The sequence below is a fragment of the Triturus cristatus genome, chromosome 5_1 (assembly GCF_964204655.1).
Source record: "Triturus cristatus chromosome 5_1, aTriCri1.1, whole genome shotgun sequence".
Taxonomy (NCBI): Eukaryota; Metazoa; Chordata; class Amphibia; order Caudata; family Salamandridae; genus Triturus; species Triturus cristatus.
In genome coordinates, this window is record NC_140587.1 from 600,310,465 (window position 1) to 600,324,525 (window position 14,061).

Consider the following 14,061-nt stretch of genomic DNA (forward strand, 5'->3'; position numbering starts at 1 on the left):
TTGTTCTTTTTGAGATATTCGCTGCCTACAAACGGGGAAGAGTAGAAATACTCTCTCTCCCTTTGCAGATAGTGAAGGGTAGGTAACGCGGACTTTTGTCCCCCTTTGTAACCTGTCGTGCCTATTTTTCTCCCCACTGATTGATTGTCCGAACATTGATTGTTTTTGACGAATAGTGCTCTTTGAGATATTCTCTGTTTGCAAATAACGTAGAATAGAAATATTCTGTCTAGTCTTTGCAGATAGTGAAGGATAGGTAACGCGGACTTTTGTCCCCCGTTGTAACCCGTCGTGCCTTTCTCTTTCTCACCATTTGATTGATTGATTGTCCGAACACTGGTTGTTCGATATTGGTTCTTTGGAGGTATTCTCTGCTTACAAATAACGTGGAATAGAGATATTCTGTCTAGTCTTTGCAAGCAGTGAAAAGATAGGTAGTGCAGACTTTTGTCCCCGTTGTAATCCGTCATGCCTATCTTCTCCCCACTGATTGGAGTTGGTTCTGCCCGGACCGCTTATTAGAGGTGAACCATCCGGCTCCACTGGAAGGCACCCCTAATAAGGACATGTTTACTAAATATGGACTAGTCGCTGTAGCTTATAGCAAACTATGGCATAAATATACAAAGAAGGACTCCGAGAGTCAGTGGCCACTGATGGGACCCTTTGATGACCATAAAATAGAAACGCTAGAAATAGCTCTAGGTAGCAATAAAACGACGCCCACTATGTGGGGTACAATAAAGTTGCTTAGAGTGGAGTTGTGTAGAGTGGAGTAGAGTGGTGTACAGTGGAGTGTAGTACAGTGGCTTGGAGTGGCGGACAGTACAGTGGTAAAGAGTAGAGTGGCATAGAGTGGAGGACATTACAGTAGAGTGGCATTGTGTGGAGCGGAGTTGGGGTAGAGTAGCAGAGAGTGGCACTGCATGGAACACAGTGGTGTTCAGTGTTGTGGAATAGAGTGCAGTGGCCTTGAGTAGATTGGTGCAAAGTAGAGTAAAGTGGTGCAGAGTTCAGTGGCCTAGAGTACAGTGCAATGTTGTAGAGTGCAGTGGGGTAAAGTGGAGTGGCAAACAGTGCAGTGGTCTACAGTGCAATGGCATTGAGGTCAGTGACATACAGTGCACTTGCATTGAGAGTAGGTATGTACAGTGCAGTGGCATACAGTGCCGAGGCATAGAATACAGTGGTGTACAGTGGCGTGGCAATGAGTACAGTTGCATACAGCACAGTGGCATAGTGGTATGTGGCATAATACGCAGTAGTGAAGAGTTCACTGGCATACAGTGCAATGGTGTAGGGTGTAGAGTCCATTGGCATGTTGTAGATTGTGTTTTCCCCTTCGGGCTGAAACGCGTAATGGCTGCCATATAATTTGTGGGTAATAAATAACCATTGAAACGCTAAATTCGTGGTCCGTGCTCCATCTGTTTTGGAAAATTCCAAAGATTGATGGTTGAATGCCTGTGATATATATGTATATATGTATATATCTATATATCTATATATATATATACCATATGCAAGCGCTCGCATTTTGAAGACACCGCACACAACGTGAAATATACCCTCCTTTATTTAGCAGGCAACAGCAGACTGAAAACGAGCCTTTCCAGTGAAGTCTTGCGCCAACTCATGCCATACGCGTTTCGAGACAACTTCTCTTCTTCATTGGCTTGGCGTCTCTGGGGAAAAGGAACAGCGGGCGTGATTCTTACAGGTGTTTAAAGTTCATAGTCCTGCCTCAGTGGGCGTGTCTTTGCTAAGGATACTGGATATTGTAGTCCAGGTAAGTGTTATGATTCTGTAGTAGAAGCCGCTGTTTTTCTCACCTTCGTAATTTCACATCCATCGGATCACTGAAGAGGACAGGGCCACCCTGCTGTTATTTTTGTGCACCACCAAACGGGTCGTTGTTCCATATTGAGCCTTACGATCATGGCACATGGACCTGCTTCTCAAGCAGTGGGGCTGTCTTCGTGACCTGAGCGGGACACAATATACTCCATATGCAAGCGCTCGCATTTTGAAGACACCGCACACAACGTGAAATATACCCTCCTTTATTAAGCAGGCAACAGCAGACTGAAAACGAGCCTTTCCAGTGAAGTCTTGCGCCAACTCATGCCATACGCGTTTCGAGACAACTTCTCTTCTCCATTGGCTTGGCGTCTCTGGGGAAAAGGAACAGCGGGCGTGATTCTTACAGGTGTTTAAAGTTCATAGTCCTGCCTCAGTGGGCGTGTCTTTGCTAAGGATACTGGATATTGTAGTCCAGGTAAGTGTTATGATTCTGTAGTAGAAGCCGCTGTTTTTCTCACATTCGTAATTTCACATCCATCGGATCACTGAAGAGGACAGGGCCAGCCTGCTGTTATTTTTGTGCACCACCAAACGGGTGGTTGTTCCATATTGAGCCTTACGATCATGGCACATGGACCTGCTTCTCAAGCAGTGGGGCTGTCTTCGTGACCTGAGCGGGCCACAATATACTCCATATGCAAGCGCTCGCATTTTGAAGACACCGCACACAACGTGAAATATACCCTCCTTTATTTAGCAGGCAACAGCAGACTGAAAACGAGCCTTTCCAGTGAAGTCTTGTGCCAACTCATGCCATACGCGTTTCGAGACAACTTCTCTTCTTCATTGGCTTGGCGTCTCTGGGGAAAAGGAACAGCGGGCGTGATTCTTACAGGTGTTTAAGTTCATAGTCCTGCCTCAGTGGGCGTGTCTTTGCTAAGGATACTGGATATTGTAGTCCAGGTAAGTGTTATGATTCTGTAGTAGAAGCCGCTGTTTTTCTCACCTTCGTAATTTCACATCCATCGGATCACTGAAGAGGACAGGGCCAGCCTGCTGTTATTTTTGTGCACCACCAAACGGGTCGTTGTTCCATATTGAGCCTTACGATCATGGCACATGGACCTGCTTCTCAAGCAGTGGGGCTGTCTTCGTGAACTGAGCGGGCCACAATATACTCCATATGCAAGCGCTCGCATTTTGAAGACACCGCACACAACGTGAAATATACCCTCCTTTATTTAGCAGGCAACAGCAGACTGAAAACGAGCCTTTCCAGTGAAGTCTTGCGCCAACTCATGCCATACGCGTTTCGAGACAACTTCTCTTCTTCATTGGCTTGGCGTCTCTGGGGAAAAGGAACAGCGGGCGTGATTCTTACAGGTGTTTAAAGTTCATAGTCCTGCCTCAGTGGGCGTGTCTTTGCTAAGGATACTGGATATTGTAGTCCAGGTAAGTGTTATGATTCTGTAGTAGAAGCCGCTGTTTTTCTCACCTTCGTAATTTCACATCCATCGGATTACTGAAGAGGACAGGGCCAGCCTGCTGTTATTTTTGTGCACCACCAAACGGGTCGTTGTTCCATATTGAGCCTTACGATCATGGCACATGGACCTGCTTCTCAAGCAGTGGGGCTGTCTTCGTGACCTGAGCGGGCCACAATATACTCCATATGCAAGCGCTCGCTTTTTGAAGACACCGCACACAACGTGAAATATACCCTCCTTTATTTAGCAGGCAACAGCAGACTGAAAACGAGCCTTTCCAGTGAAGTCTTGTGCCAACTCATGCCATACGCGTTTCAAGACAACTTCTCTTCTTCATTGGCTTGGCGTCTCTGGGGAAAAGGAACAGCGGGCGTGATTCTTACAGGTGTTTAAAGTTCATAGTCCTGCCTCAGTGGGCGTGTCTTTGCTAAGGATACTGGATATTGTAGTCCAGGTAAGTGTTATGATTCTGTAGTAGAAGCCGCTGGTTTTCTCACCTTCGTAATTTCACATCCATCGGATCACTGAAGAGGACAGGGCCAGCCTGCTGTTATTTTTGTGCACCACCAAACGGGTCGTTGTTCCATATTGAGCCTTACGATCATGGCACATGGACCTGCTTTTCAAGCAGTGGGGCTGTCTTCGTGACCTGAGCGGGCCACAATATACTCCATATGCAAGCGCTCGCATTTTGAAGACACCGCACACAACGTGAAATATACCCTCCTTTATTTAGCAGGCAACAGCAGACTGAAAACGAGCCTTTCCAGTGAAGTCTTGCGCCAACTCATGCCATACGCGTTTCGAGACAACTTTTCTTCTTCATTGGCTTGGCGTCTCTGGGGAAAAGGAACAGCGGGCGTGATTCTTACAGGTGTTTAAAGTTCATAGTCCTACCTCAGTGGGCGTGTCTTTGCTAAGGATACTGGATATTGTAGTCCAGGTAAGTATTATGATTCTGTAGTAGAAGCCGCTGTTTTTCTCACCTTCGTAATTTCACATCCATCGGATCACTGAAGAGGACAGGGCCAGCCTGCTGTTATTTTTGTGCACCACCAAACGGGTTGTTGTTCCATATTGAGCCTTACGATCATGGCACATGGACCTGCTTCTCAAGCAGTGGGGCTGTCTTCGTAACCTGAGCGGGCCACAATATGCTCCATATGCAAGCGCTCGCATTTTGAAGACACCGCACACAACGTGAAATATACCCTCCTTTATTTAGCAGGCAACAGCAGACTGAAAACGAGCCTTTCCAGTGAAGTCTTGTGCCAACTCATGCCATACGCGTTTCGAGACAACTTCTCTTCTTCATTGGCTTGGCGTCTCTGGGGAAAAGGAACAGCGGGCGTGATTCTTACAGGTGTTTAAAGTTCATAGTCCTGCCTCAGTGGGCGTGTCTTTGCTAAGGATACTGGATATTGTAGTCCAGGTAAGTGTTATGATTCTGTAGTAGAAGCCGCTGTTTTTCTCACCTTCGTAATTTCACATCCATCGGATTACTGAAGAGGACAGGGCCAGCCTGCTGTTATTTTTGTGCACCACCAAACGGGTCGTTGTTCCATATTGAGCCTTACGATCATGGCACATGGACCTGCTTCTCAAGCAGTGGGGCTGTCTTCGTGACCTGAGCGGTATATATATATATCTATATTACCTACTGGTGGTCGCCAGTAGGTAGTTATAGTTAGGACCTATTATCCATTGGAAATTCGTAACATTCTTTTCCCAATAACTTTGGTGCCGGATGACGAATCTTCACGAAATTTTCAAAACTGGTGGGGCGCTCCGGTCAGCTCCTATCCTATAGGATTGGGGGTTATTCATCAAGCGGGGGCTGAGAAAAAAGGGGGGTCCCAAAACGTTTTCTCCATGTTATTTTCCATAGGACATTTTGGAACAGGCTACAGCTCGAACTGCTGAACGGAATTACACCAAATTTTGCAAAAAGGTAGCCCTTGGCTAAGAAAGAGACCTTTTTGTCAAATGGTGTGAATCTGTTAAGTAGTTCCTGAGAAAATCAAAAAATAGAGGTAAAAAAATCAATTTCCCATAGGAAAATGTAGACTCGGTTATAGCAAAAACTGCTGAACGGAATTACACCAAATTTGGCAAAAAGGTACTGCTTGGCTCAGAAAGCAACTTTTTTAAAAATGGTGTAAATCCGTTCAGTAGTTTTTGAGAAATTAAGAAATAAAGATAGTGGTATCTATGGCTGCGGTGGATCCGCGCACCCTCCCGATCACGAGCTTCATGCTAATTGGCTGTCAACGCTCCAAACCAGGAAGTGTTGGCAGCCATTTTGTGCCATGTTAGAACCAAGGCACAAGAAAACAGAAAAACAAATGCGCAAAACAGCAAAAGGGGGCAGGGTAGAAACACCCTTACCCCCTAGGCCTGCTCAGGGGGTCCCACAAAGACCCCCATGGCCCCCCATTTTTTTTTTTTTAAATAGCGGGATGTGCAGAGGATCCACGGATCCGGCCGAAAAATTTAAAAAACGAAGTGCGGACTTCTACGCTTCATTATTAATTAGCCCCCGGGTGGGCCAACTCCCGGGGGCACTGCAAAAAAAAGAATTGCGGGGGCCCACGGGGACCCCTGCAGCCCGGGGTCTGCCACCCCCTGGGGCTTTCTATAAATATTTGCGGGGGGCACACAGCCCCCCGCAGCCCCATGGACCGCCACCCCCAGGGCTTCCTTTTTAATGTATGGGGGCCTCAAAGGCCCCCCGCAGCCCCGGGGACCGCCACCCCCCGGGGCTTCTTTTAAAAAAAAAATAACTGTGTGGGATGGGCTCGAGCCCCCCCACACGCCCCGGTGACTGCCACCTTCCCGGGGCACTAATATGTAAATTAGGGGGTCCGTTAAGGACCCCCGAGCCCAGGGGACCACCACCTCCCCGGGGCTGTGTACAGATTGGGAGGGGGCCCCCCTTCTGGAGCCTTTAATGGCCACACCAGGACACTGCTGTTTGCTAAGACAGGGCGGGAGCCGTGAGGCTCCCGCCCTGTCATAGCAAACACTGGTTTGGATTTTGGAAGAGAAGGGAACCTGCTCTCTCTTCCAAAATCCAAACCAGATTGCTTTTCCACACGGGGAGCTGCATGTTAGCAGCTTCCCATGTGAAAAAGCAATGCCGGCTCCTGCAGGACGCGGGGAGTCGGCAGGGACCATGGGGGCATTGGTGCTCCCTCCACAGTCCCCAACGAGTGGCCAGGCCTGGGGGATGGGGTCCCCGAGGCCAGAAGTGGCCCCCAAAATAAAAATAAATAAGTAAAAAAACTAAACAAAATGTGGCTATGCCCCAGGGGATGTGGTCCCAGGGGTAAGAACTGGCCACAGGAGGGGGGCCCACGCGGCCCCCTTCACGTTAATTATTTTTCCTTTTTAAAAGGGGTCAGGCCCTGGTGGATGGGGTCTGAAGGGCTCACAAAAATGGAAAAGAAGGGGGGCCACACAGAACCCCTTCTAAAAAAAATAAAAAAAGGACTACGATCGTGCCAGAGGCCCTGCCCCCTCCGAGCAACACTCTGCAAACGCGCCCTGTGGTGCGTTTTAAGTTGGGGAATTAATTCCCCTTCAATCTTAAGGGCCCCTGGGGGGCAACTAGCCCACCAGGTACCTCCAGTAAGCTCCACAGGCCTGCGTTGGAGAGGTGGTCCAGGCCACGCCTCTTTTTACACCTCTCTGCAACGCAGCTCTGTGGAACTTACTGGAGGTACCTGGTGGTCTAGTTGGACCCCAGGGACCCTCAGGATTCAAGGTGACTTTATCTGCCAACTTAAAATGTGCCACGGGTTGCATTTGCACAGTGGTGAAGAGAGGGGGTGGGGCCTCAGGTGGCATGTGTGCAAACACGCCCTGTGGTATGTTTTAAGTTGGGGCATTAATTCCCCTTGAATTCTTAGGGCCCCTGGGGGCCAACTAGCCCACCAGATACCTCCAGTAAGTGCCACAGTCCTCCATTGCAGAGAGGTGGTCCAGGCCATGCCCCTTTTACACCTCTGTGCAACGCAGCTTTGTGGCGCTTACTAGGGTCTTACAGAGGAGGTCATGCTAATCACAGGGGTACCCCAACGCATAGTGTTCCCTAGTGTATGTAGGTGTTTTCACTGTATTCTTATTGTCTTTTAGCTTAGCACTGGCTCTAGGCTTGGTTAGTCAGAGTCAGTTACCACCAGTACCCATCTGAAAAAGTTGTGGGCACAGGATGATTTTGCAACAAGGCCTCTTTCTGCTCCTCTGTTGGTTCTTTCTGCACGTCTTGCTTCTTCCTGCAATTTTCTTCGTCTTTGTGGACTCCTGTTGCTTCTTGCTGCATTTCTTTTTTTCTTTCTGTGCGTTGTTTCTTCTTTCATCACATGTCCTGCCTCTGTAGGTATAGTTAGAAACTGGCATTTAAAAAACCTTTGAAATTCACTGAAAAAACCATAGGTTTCAGGCACATTATAGTTAGAAATTAGCATTTAAAAAAACCTTTGAAATTCACTGAAAAAAAACATAGGTTTCAAGCACATTATAGTTAGAAATTAGCATTTAAAAAACCTTAGAAAGTCACTGAAAAAACCATAAGTTTTAGGGAAAGTTATATTTAGTTGGACATCTAGGGCCCGATTCACAGAACAAACTTAAGACTAAATCCTAAACTTAGTACCAATCTGGTATTCACAGAATGCACCTAGTACTTCTGGTATTCACAGAATGAACTTACTACTTTTGCTATTCACAAAATGAACTTAGGACTTTTGCTATTCACAGAATCCATTTACGACCACTAAACTTACGTCCGCACTCGGGCCGGAATTTCCGCACCCGGAGCGGAATTTCCGGGCCCGGAGCGGAAAGTCCGCATACGGGCCGGAAAGTCCGCTTACGGGCCGGAAAGTCCGGCTACGGGCGGAAAGTCCGGCTCCGGGCCGGAAGTTCCGATTACGGGCCGGAAAATCCGGTTTGGTGGCCATTGATCATGTGAGCCAAGGGTGAACCTGCTCCAAGTCCCTACCATCCCCCACCATGCATCAGCTGACACACTCCAGCCAATCCTAGCTCGGCAGCACGTATAACTGCAGAGCAGACACACACAAACCCTTTCAACATGTCACTGAATGTGTTTGTTGCACTGCCCCTTGCCATGCAGCAAAACCACTTGAGGAGGAGGAGGGGGAGAGCCAGAGCAGAGAGGATCTTCAGACAGAGGATCAACTTATTTGGAATGTCCAGTCAAGATATAAGGGCCAGGTACCGTTTCCCTCCAGAAATCATCTTGGATATGGTATGTGAGTGGGAGCAGGAACTTGACTCCGTGACCTGCTGCTCACATGCAATACCAGCATACCTAAAGATCCTATCAGCGCTCCATTTCTTCGCCACTGGCTCATTCCAAAGGGTCTCCAGTGACCATGTGGGCATATCCCAGGCGAGCCAGTCGCGGTGCCTGCATCAGGTACTGCGATGCATCACTGCAAGATCCCACCACCACATACATATGCCACCCACACTGGCCCTGAGACAAAGGGCAGCACAAGATTTCTTTCGCATTGCACAATTTCCACGTGTGCTGGGTGCAATTGACTGTACCCATGTGGCCCTTCAGCCACCCTGCCACATTGCACACATCTTCTGCAACAGACACCAATGGCATTCCATCAACGTGCAAGCTGTCTGTGATGCCAGAGGGAGGTTCATTGATGTGCATGCGGTGTTCCCCGGCAGTACCCATGACAGCTTCATATTCCGCATGTCACCTCTTGCCCGGCGGATGGCTGCGGAAGAATTTGGCAACATGTGGCTACTGGGTAAGTACCAAGCGTTAGAAAGGAGGAATATGTGTTTTTGAAATGTCTGAATGCCCCCCAAAATTAACCATTGTACTATAAGAATCATAAAGCTAGATACAGGGCCCACCTGACAATGCATGTAATACAGTATAGATCATGTCCTGTGCAAGTCAAAGAGGGAAATCTAACCAACTGCCCTTTCCCCTCTACTCAGGTGACGCTAGGTATGCACTCACCCCACATCTCCTCACCCCTTACAGGCGTGCAGACACTGTACCACAGTGTAGGTACAATAGGGCACACATACGGACTCGAGCCATCATAGAGCGCACTTTTGGTCTGTTGAAGTCGCGATTCAGATGTCTCGACCGTACAGGGGGGGTGCTGCAGTACTCCCCAGAAGTAGTGTGCAAGATCATTTTAGCCTGTTGTGTCTTGCACAACATTGCCTTAACGCATGGCTTACAGATACCGCTGGAACCTCGGCTACCTATGAATCTGGGAAACCGGGCCATGGCACATAACCGAGGTCAGGGCATGCAAGTCCGTGAGCAGCTTGTTGCCACGTTTTTCACATGAGCAACCTGTAGTGGAATGGACTAAATGTGGATTGCTGTCTGTTGCCAATGATGAAACTTGGATATACACGACTGTGTCAATAAATTCCTTCCTGAGGCAACTTTGCATGCCACACTAACTGCATGTTAATCACAGCTCTTGACAGTAGTCAAAAGGTTGAGCCTGCATCAGCACATGTGCCCATGTCAGCGATCAGTGTAGTGGATGTCCCAAAAGAATCTATAGCCGCAGATGCAAGATGATACATGTACTGAGAGACACAGCCGGACCTCATGAGGATGGGTCTCTTAATTAGAAAAGGCCATAAACATAGCATTGTCGGCCCTGTGCCATCAACAGATGTGACTGCCCCACAAATGAAGCGCCCAAGACGTGAGTGATGCAATGGGTAAATCAGACACCATGGGGCAGATTAATGTGGGACTTGCGGCCCTTTCACGCTGGCGTTGCGTCACTTTTGTGACGCAGCGGCGGTGCAAAGCCAGCGCCATGCTGCGGGGTATGTACTATATGATGCATCTGGGAGATGCGTCACATTGTAAAGGCCTGCGCCACATGTAGGCGTTCTGGCGCAGGGGGGGGCTTCCGGCGCAGGAACGCCTCATAAAAGTGGCTGGCTGAAATCCACAATATTTCACTCAGTCACTTGTAAGGCCATGCTGCGTCAAAACCCTGCGCCTGCTTGAAGCAGGCGTAAGGATTGACGCAGCATCATAGGGATAGGGCACCCCCGAGCCTTGCTGGAGCTGCGTTGTGCATGCGACGCAACTCCAGCAATGCGCCGCCTTTCCAACGGGGGATGCGTCACGCATCTGCACATCCGAGCAGCACGGTGCACCGAATTGTCAATGCGGCGCATCTGTGTTGGCGCACGGGTGGGCAGATGCATCGCAACTCTTCTGACGCATCTCTGCTGATTAGCAGAGATGCGCCAGAAGCCGTAAATCTGCCCCCATGTGTCTGTGATATATCCACACTTCTCAAACACAATCTTCCGGAACACATCACACAACTCTGCAAATGAGCACCTAATATGGACTGCATGTACCATAATGCAAAGCATGAGAAACTGAAACAGAAACTGCAGAAATGTCTTGAAATGGTCTCTTCACCCTCTTGTCACATGTAAATAATTCTCACATGCACTGTCTTTTCTTTTTTATCCACAACAGAACTGTGATTGCAGATTGTGGATGGATCTGGATGAATACAAAATGGCAGGCAACTATTTCCTGTGATGTATTTCCTGCCTCCCACTCCCTGTCAAACATTTCCTGTATGGAATTATATGTTCCGGGTCATTTTCGGAGTTTGCGGCCAAAAAGCGGAAGCTCCGATTACGAAGCGTACGGCCCGTGTGCAGACGCTCCGAAAATGACCCGGAACACATAATTTCATTCAGGAAATGTTTTACAGGAAGTGGGAGGCAGGAAATACATCACAGGAAATAGTTGGCAGCCATTTTGTGTTCATTCTGAGTCATCCTCTACCACAGACAGATCCTCTGACATCCTGCTGCTCTCATCCTTCTTATTATCCCCATAATGGCTGAGGGTTACGAAGAGAAGGCATCCTCTTTCACTGAAAGTGAGTTGGACATCTTGGCTGAGGGGGTGCTGGCCAAATTTTCTCAGCTATATGGGGACCCTGAACACCAACATCGCCGAGCGCTGCAGTGCAGTGGGAGTCCACACCAGGAGTGCGAGGGCATGCTGCAAGCGCTGGGAGGACCTAAAACGGTGGGCCCGGCACAAGGCTGAGGAGCTGGTTGGCCAGTCTTCCCAGCACCATGTGCATCGTCCTCGCCTATCCCCACTGTATAGGAGGGTCCTGCGATCAGCTTGGCCGACCCTCCATGCTCAGCTGGAGGAGCATGAGCAGCAGGGACATGGTAAGTGCATCATATGCTAAATGTGTCTGGGAGTATGATGTGAGTGAAACAATGCTGTACCATTGTGTGTCCGATGCCTCCATTCACAGATTCCGTGTCCATGCAGCAGTCACCAAGCTTAAAAAGGCACACTGTGGCATATGGAATGTACAGGGCAGAGTGCATTTTGGGAGTTGGAGTCTCGTCATGACAACTGGCTAAATGAGCCATAATTGTGCATTTGTACTGAAATCAGCTCTTCCCGCACCACTACAATTGGCACTAGGAAATCATGTGTGCATTGGATGAGCAATGGTACAGACACTGTCCAGTGTGCGCATGGGAGGCCAAAGGGTATTGGATGCTATGACTTGCATTGCATTTTTAGAGTTTGGGTTCCAATTGTGACAAAACATCATGTGCCATGGAGTCAAGACAGACTTTGACATCCTTGCATCACTCTTAAGCGCTTCTAAATTTGCAAGGGGTGTCCACTGACAGATGTCTCAGCCTCAGTGGCCTGTTTCACATTTCACATGTACAGGTAGCTGTGACTAAATTCCCCCAGTGTTCAGCAGTGTACTGCATTACCATATCAGTCACCAAAGCCAATATGTGCCACTGGATTGTCAGTACATGTGTGGGGACAGCCAAAGGCTAGACTCACAATTTAGCTACAGAAATAGGCCAGAGCCTCAGTGCATGTGTGACCCACATTCGCCACTTGTCGTGTCCCATACAATGCTACAAAGCAGATGACACTTGTCCAGACCTTCAACAGCTGCGACTCCCTATGAATGGCCATAATCTGAGATTCGGGACTTCATGTTCTCCATTGGTGGACTGCTTTTGGAACCTGCACATGTAGCTGTGGCAGGACACACAGATCACCAGAATGCCAGGTTGAGGGTTGGCCAATACAGTTGTGTAAGCCACACACATCCATGTGAGATGGCCATGTCAGACTCAATCCAGTAAATGACGGTGAACATACACGTAATGTCAGCTCATAGACACTGACAACTATTGAGTGTGATCAGAGGAAAATAAGTCTGACCTTGGCTCCTATGAATGTGTCTCGTCCTGCATGACACAAACATAACATTCGGATTTTGCTTACATTTCAGCAGGCACAGCTGGCGAAACAGAAGGGCAGCAGGACCAGGTCCGGAGCAAGAGGCCACCAGTGCGGCGGCGCCTACACCCTCTTTCCACCAGCGAGGAAGAGGAGGATGAGGAGGGACCCTCAACATCAAGAGGCAAGGGGATTGCGCCCACCCGGACTAACAAGGGACACCCTGATGCTGGTGCCATATCCCGGGTGGAGGCTGCAGACATTGAATCGGGGGGGGTGAACACGACACCTCGGACCATGAGGTGTTGGAGAGCTACTCTCCTCAGGACTCTTCACCTGTGGTACCTGAAAAGGTATCCTCTGGGCAGGCCAACAAAAAATCAGGGCCTGCCATCAGCCCCTCCCTACCTCTAGAGTTCCCCATTCCATCGGGGGCTCCAGCTGCATCCCCTGCAACCAGTCCCCCTCATCGTAGCCGCCAGCTCCCCAACATCATTGGCTCCGGACCTCAGGCACCACATCCCTCCTTTTCCCCCCTGGCCCCTCCCGGTGTTGTTCCTCCTGTGGCTGTGCCAGTGGACTTGATGTGGATGTGTGAGGGTCAGCCAGACATGTCCGCTCGCATCCAGCTACAAGTGTGTATGGAGGTACGCATGATGCGAGAGGACATGCTCCGAACAATGGCCACCCTCACCACCAGCATCAATTCACTGACCGCAGCCATCTCGTCTGTTGTCTCCCCAATCCCTTCCCATACCACTGTCAATGTCTCCCCCTGTCCGTTGGCCCACACTGTTTCCCCCCGTACTCCTCGTGTGGCACGAACCCAAGTGGTGCCTGTTCCTGCACCCGCCAGACGTGTGCCTGCATCGGACTCTGAGGATCTGGACATTGTGGTCCTAGAGGATGACCAGAAGGACACTTGACTTTTGACGTGAACAATTATTTCATTTTCCCCTTGTAAATAGACTGTTTTCCCTGACGCTCCCTGACGTGTTATATTTTTTTTTGTCCCACCCCAATCCAGGTTCCCATCTCCCTCTGCATTAAGATCATCATTTGCTTTCCTTTCTCCCTTCCAAACGGACGGTTGTTCTTTTATACCTTCTTAAAATACAATTCGGAATACTAATAACTTCCACTTGTTTGACTTCATTCTGAATGTCTGGTTCTGAATATGGACACATATTTGGTGAGTCATCTGCTATGCACATAATGGCTGGTTGCAATGATGGGTTACACTTGTAACTGTGTCACACACACACACATACCTTCTCACATCTCGAGGCCACCTGCAACGTTACACAGGACATGATACACAACAGATTTTTATTTTTGGTAGGTGTTTATTTGGTGCACACACAATCACGTGATCACATTGTCCTGGGTTCCTGTCACTGGTGAGTGCGACGCCGCAATTTGGGGGGGGATGACCGCTCCGAGTGCTCAGGTCTGGCTCGCCGCCTA